Raw genomic sequence first — 6,175 nt, 5'->3', positions numbered from 1 at the left:
CCCCCCACCATACCTCCATAATTTTTTGTATTTTTAGTACAGACAGGGTTTTGCCATATTGGCTACGCTGGTCTCAAACTCCTGAGCTCAAGTGATTCGCCCATCTTAGCCTTTCAAAGTGCTGGGATTACAGGCGTGAGCCACTGCATGCAGCCATGTTTTCAGTTTTCTTGGGGGAGATTCCTAGGAGTAGAATTGCTGGGTTGTGTGGTAACTTCCAGGCCTCCTTAAAGCTTTAGCCCAGACTGGGTAGAATGTGGTTTCCACTGCATTCTCTTAGCCACAGTGAGTTGCAGGTTCACCCCAGAGTCAGCGGCAGGCGGGAATTGGGGATGACACGAGGACCTGAGTGTCCAAGGGGGCTTCATGAAGTCCTCATGTGAAGTCCCCAGCATGGACCCTGACACATCGTAGGTCCTCAACAAATGTCACTCCCCGTTGTCACTCTGTTTAGTACTAAGAATAATGATAAAACTGGGACAGTAAGGAAAACACAAACTGTTGGGACTTAGATCTGAATCTATTAGTCTGTCTAATAGAAAAGCCACCATCAGGATTTTGGAGATTACAAGCTCACTTTAGATTAGCCATACTGGAGTCAGCCCTGGAGGCTCCCAGAGATCAGAACAATCCCAGCACTTGACAGGATGGCTGGGAAACAACACGTGAATGCCGGAAAATGCGGAACTAATCTAGGAAAAAAGTGTAAAAAGAAAATAAACATCATCTGTCATTCTATCTATCAGAACTGCTGTCAATATTTTGGTTCCTTTCCAGTAGTTTTTCTGTGCACTCTGTGCATAAGTATGTATATTTTAATAAAAGTATAATTAAGATCACAATGTATATAGTTTATATGCTGCATTTTATTATTTATTGGGAGCGTTTCTCCATCAATAGTGGGTTTATTTTTGTTGTAAGAGACGGGATCTTGCTCTGTCACCCAGGCCAGAGTGTAGTGGCGCAGTTGTAGCTCACTGCAGCCTCAAACTCCTGGGTTCAATCATCTCAGCCTCCCACTAGTTAGGACTGCAGGCGTGAGCCACTGTGCCCAACCCAATACAGGTTTTCTTAGTGACAACATCACACACACATGCACACACACGTGCACACAATTTACTTTGGAAGTTTATAGCAGTGTACAGCTTGGTGAATTTTTTTTTTTTTTTTTGAGACAGAGTCTCTGTTGTCCAGGCTGGAGTGTAATGGTGCCATCTCAGCTCACTGCAACCTCCGTCTCGTGGGTTCAAGTGATTCTTTTGCCTCAGCCTCCCGAGCAGCTGGGATTACAGGCGCGTGCCACCTGCCTAGCTAATTTTTGTATTTTTAGTAGAGACAGGGTTTCATCATGTTGGCCAGGCTGGTCTCGAACTCCTGACCTCAGGTGATCCACCCACTTCTGCCTCCGAAAGTGCTGGGATTACAAGCATGAGCCACTGCACCTGGCCAGCTTGGTGAATTTCTACATGTACATACACCAGTGAGGTCACCACTCACATTGTGGCTTAGATTGTTGTAGCCCCCACAAAGCTCCCTGTGGAGCCTTCTAATTCATAACCTTCCCATTGTGGGGAATTGATCACAATTTATTTACGTACTCCCCTATTGCTAGGCTTACATTGCTTCCAATCTTTCACTCTTACAAATAGTGCTTCAGTGAACTTCCTTGTACATACATATTTGTCTACATCTGATTGCCTCCTTCAGATAAATTTCTAGAAGTTGTGAATTTCAGTATGCTCACACCCACAGGGTCAGAGGGTATGAACTTATTGAAGTGCTCCCAGTTGGCCAGGCATGTTGGCTCGTGCCTGTAATCCCAGCACTTCGGGAGGCTGAGGCGGGTGGATCACCTGACGTCAGGAGTTCCAGACCAGCCTGACCAACATGACGAAACCACATCTCTACTAAAAATACAAAAATTAGCTGGGCTTGGTGGTGCGCATCTGTAATTCCAACTACTCAGGAGGCTGAGGCACGATAATCACTTGAACCGAAGAGGTAGAGGTGAGCCCAGATGGCACCACTTCACTCCAGCCTGGACAACAAAGTGAGACTCTGCCTCAAAAAAAAAAAAAAGAAATGCTCACAGTTAATGACTTTTTTCCTTCCTTGGCGTCCCAGCTGTGTTGTGTTTGTACAGCGCAATTATTGTGTTCATGAATCCCCCCCCAACCAGTTCCAGGGCTTGGCTTCAAAACTGGATTCTCAGGAGCAGGTATCCTTTGTGTATCCCCATCCGAAGATGTGATTAAAAAATTGAGTTCTTCTAGCTACCTTTGACATGTCAAGGTTAGTCAAAGCCAATTTAAATTGGTTTCACTTTTAGAGTAAACAAGACTTAGTGCAAAGCCAAGCAGAACTGTGAAACTCATCTCTAGGTACTTCTGAGATTACTGATATGGTTGAATGAGTTCATATTTGAGAAAGGGTTTTAAAAATTTGCACCAGCAGCCGGGCGCGGTGGCTCACGCCTGTAATCCCAGCACTTTGGGAGGCCAAGGCAGGCGGATCACGAGATCAGGAGTTCGAGACCATCCTGGCCAACATGGTGAAACCCCGTCTCTACTAAAAATGTAAAAATTAGCTAGGTGTGGTGGCATGCGCCTATAGTCCCAACTACGTGGGAGGCTGAGGGGGGAGAATCGCTTGAACCCAAAAGGCGGAGACTGCAGTGAGGCAAGATCATACCACTGCACTCCAGCCTGGCAACAGAGTGAGACTCTGTCTCAAAAAAAAAAAGATTCTGCCAGCCTGTTAAACCCAAAGCAAACATAGGGGTTGAAGTGGGGTGGTTGTTTTTATCACACTGGCTTTTTCTGTTAATCCCTGGAGCCCTCACATCCCTCATTAGGGTAAGTTTAGTAACCCTGTGCTTTAAATGGCCTATCAGGGGCTTGCTTCTATCATTGTGATGAGCGCATTCCTGCTGTTGCTCCTGGCTATCACAAGGTGTCACTGTGGAAGACTGGTCCTGTAGAGCTGTGTGAACCTGCCTGGTCAAGGCTTCCTCTGCAGTGCTCTTGAGTATCCCGTTCCTGCTTAGGCCACAGCAGTGAGTCCAGGGAGAAACATCCTCCTACTCCCTTACCATCCAGCTGGACTGAAGATACTCTGCACTTGACCTCCTGACACTAACTTCTTTGCCTCTTCCCGTGGCAAGAGCAAATCATGGACTCTGAGCTACTTCCTCTCCCTTTCTACTATTTATTTTATTTTATTTTATTTTTGAGATGGAATCTCGCTCTGTCACCCAGGCTGGAGTGAGGTGGTGTGCTCTTGGCTCACTGCATCCTCCGCCTCCTGGGTTCAAGCAATTCTTCTGCCTCTGCCTCCCAAGTAGCTGAGAATACAAGCGCCCACCATCATGCCCAGCTAATTTTTGTATTCTTAGTAGAGGTGGGGTTTCACCATGTTTGCCAGGCTGGTCTCTTAACTCCTCACCTCAAATGATCCGCCCACCTCGGCCTCCCAAAGTGCTGGGATTATAGGTGTGAGCCACTGCACCCAGCCCTTCCTCTCCCTTTCTCTTTGGGGTTCCCCTCACTAACAGGTGAGGCAGCTTTTTCAGGGGCATTCCAAGCACAAAAGACCTTGTACCTAAATACTATAAGGGACTTGTCATTGAGGACGAACTATCACAGCAAGAGTAGTTATCTTGTGCCGCATCTTTGCATAACTGACAGGATTCCTGGCAAGGATGTCTCAATGCAGAAAGTTGGCTAAGTGAACTGCAGTATCCACCCTGGACCTAAGAGAACTTGCTAATGTTTTCAAGACTGCTATTCAGTGGTTATCTGATTCAATCTTTGCATTTACAAAAGCACCCTTTTACATATATTAAATGTGGAATAAAACTAAATATCCGTGTGTGTTTTGTGTATCCTGGTGTATATAGTATTATATTTTATGAAGTATTTCATTCATTCTGGAAATAGCTGTTGAGACCCATGGTGTACCAGATCTGTAGAAACGGAAATGCATTCACATGTCTGGGGGTGTGTGTAACACTACCGTGTATTTGATGAAACTTTCATTGACTTACTCCACAAATATTATTTTTCTGTCTACTGGGGATACCAAAAAGAGCCAGTGCCCTTGAGGAACTCAGTCATGTCAATGCTTCTTAGTTTTTAAAAAACAGGTAAGTTGAGTACTTTCCAAATGTTTATTTTTCAAGACAGTCTTGCTCTGTCACCCAGGTTGGAGTACAGTGGCATGATCTCAGCTCACTGAAGCCTCTGCCTCCTGGGTTCAAACAATTCTTTTGCCTCAGCCTTCCAAGTAGCTGGGATTACAGGTGCCACCATGCCCGGCTAATTTTTGATTTTTTGGTAGAGAAGGGGTTTCACCATTCTGGCCACGCAGGTCTTGAACTCCTGACCGCAAGTGATCTGCCCACCTCGGCCTCCCAAAGTGCTGGGATTACAGGTATGAGCTACCAGGCATAAGCCACCATGGCTGGCCCCACATTTTGTTTGTTTTTGTTCATTTGAGACAGAGTCTGTTGCCCAGGCTGGAGTGCAGTGGTGCAATCTTGGCTCACTGCAACCTCTGCCTCCCGGGTTCAAGCAATTCTCCTGCCTCAGCCCCCTCTAGTAGCCGAGATTACAGGTGCGCGCCACCACGTCCAGCTAATTTTTGTATTTTTTGTAGAGATGGGGTTTCACCATGTTGGCCAGGCTAGTCTCGAACTCTGAGCTCAAGTGATCCACCCGCCTCAGCCTGCTAAAGTGCAGGGATTACAGGCTTGAGCCACCACTCCGGCCCAAATGTTTCTTAAAATAACTTGACCCATGCAAAATAAATTGTCTCCTATGTAATCCTTTATTAAAAAAAAAAAAAAGATACTGTACATCCGAGTTAGAAATTGAAAGGCAAGACCAGAATATGCCTGAGGAAGGCTTATGTTTATTTTGCTTATCAGAAATGAGATAAAGAATAATCTCCGAATGGGCCAGTTTCCAACTTGGACCATGTACACCATATACACAATGCTCCACATTCTGGGAGGGGTGAGGTTGGGAGCAGTAAATGACAAGTGTTTTGCCCGTGTTTCTTTTCTCCTCCAAGGGGATGTAAAACTTTTCACATGTGCAGAAGCACGCAACTATAGCCACGTGCAGAAGCAGCCGTTTTTGCAAATGAAAATATTTCCCAGAAGCACAACAAATACAAGACGAACAGGTGCCAGGCAGCTCCAAGGCACACATGTGGTTCTCATCAGCCGTCTTCCTCCTGTTTTAAATCTAGGTCTTCCTGTAACAGTGGGGAAAAAAAAGATTTCTCCCGAGGCCGCTGAGCTTGCCTTTCCACCCCGTCTCACAACAGCATTTCCAACAGAGTTCCCAGAGAGAGGGGAGCAATTACAGAAGGCAGTAAGTAGGGTGGAGGGAGGAGGGGCGCCCTTAAACTTGACACCTGCGGTTCTGGGCTTAACCCCGAAGTCTAGGTGACCTTGGGCCTCCGTTTCCTCCTGTGACGTGTTTGGTTAAGAGAATGAGCATCTCAGTTTTACAGCACCTCCAGGCAGAGGCGGGTAGAAGGGTCTTTCAATCACGGGGTTTTCTGCCGGTAGGAGGGCGGGGGGACTGTGCCCCAACAAGGGACGGCGGCAATGACTGCAGATTGGGGGAGGGGGCGCTTCTGAGGCCAGAAATGCCGCTCAACTTCCGACAGATCGCGGGACCCGCCCCGACGACAGAGCAATATCGCCCAAATGCCAGTGGCGCCGAGGTGGAGAAGCTGCGGCGTAGACGCAGATTTGCAACCTCCGGCTTTCCAGCGTTGCCAGCTACCGGGGGCGGCTTCTTTGCCGCCCCACGTTTTCGCGATCGGGGTCGCGCGTGGAGATGCAGACCCCCGCCCGTCACCACACCCATTCCCACACTCTCTCTAAGGGGCGGGGGCGGCCGCGGCGACACCCCTGGACTCCTCCGATGACCCTTCCGTGCGCAGAATCACAACGTGGACGTCTGCTTCCCTCGCCCTCACAAAAACTTCGGCAGCTGCTCAGCCTGCGACTCTCATCCCCCAGTCACGCGCCGGGAAGGATCTCCTAGAGGAAGGATTTTCCCGCCGCCCTCCCTGCCCTGAGGTAGCCGCCGCGAGCGTCCGGGTTCAAGGACTCTTTGCGCGCGCGCTTCCGTCAGAAAGCCCCGCCCCGCGACCCGGG

General features: G+C 48.2%; 2 protein-coding genes across 2 annotated transcripts in view; both read left to right on the top strand.

Moving 5' to 3' along the window:
• SMIM7 (small integral membrane protein 7) overlaps window positions 1-3,862 on the top strand; it is a 33,471-nt gene extending 29,609 nt beyond the window's left edge. Inside the window, exon 6 of the transcript XR_001007129.1 lies at window positions 2,894-3,862. The gene's annotated coding sequence lies outside the window, so the exon portion shown is untranslated. The remainder of the gene's footprint in view (window positions 1-2,893) is intronic.
• A 1,693-nt stretch (window positions 3,863-5,555) lies between these two features.
• The window catches only part of MED26 (mediator complex subunit 26), a 54,396-nt gene continuing 53,776 nt past the window's right edge, over window positions 5,556-6,175 (top strand). Inside the window, exon 1 of the mRNA XM_011989895.1 lies at window positions 5,556-6,097. The gene's annotated coding sequence lies outside the window, so the exon portion shown is untranslated. The remainder of the gene's footprint in view (window positions 6,098-6,175) is intronic.

The sequence above is a fragment of the Mandrillus leucophaeus genome, unplaced genomic scaffold, assembly GCF_000951045.1.
Source record: "Mandrillus leucophaeus isolate KB7577 unplaced genomic scaffold, Mleu.le_1.0 Scaffold11, whole genome shotgun sequence".
NCBI lineage: Eukaryota > Metazoa > Chordata > Mammalia > Primates > Cercopithecidae > Mandrillus > Mandrillus leucophaeus.
The sequence above is the reverse complement of the archived record's forward strand: the minus strand, read 5'-3'. Positions and strand labels throughout refer to the sequence as shown.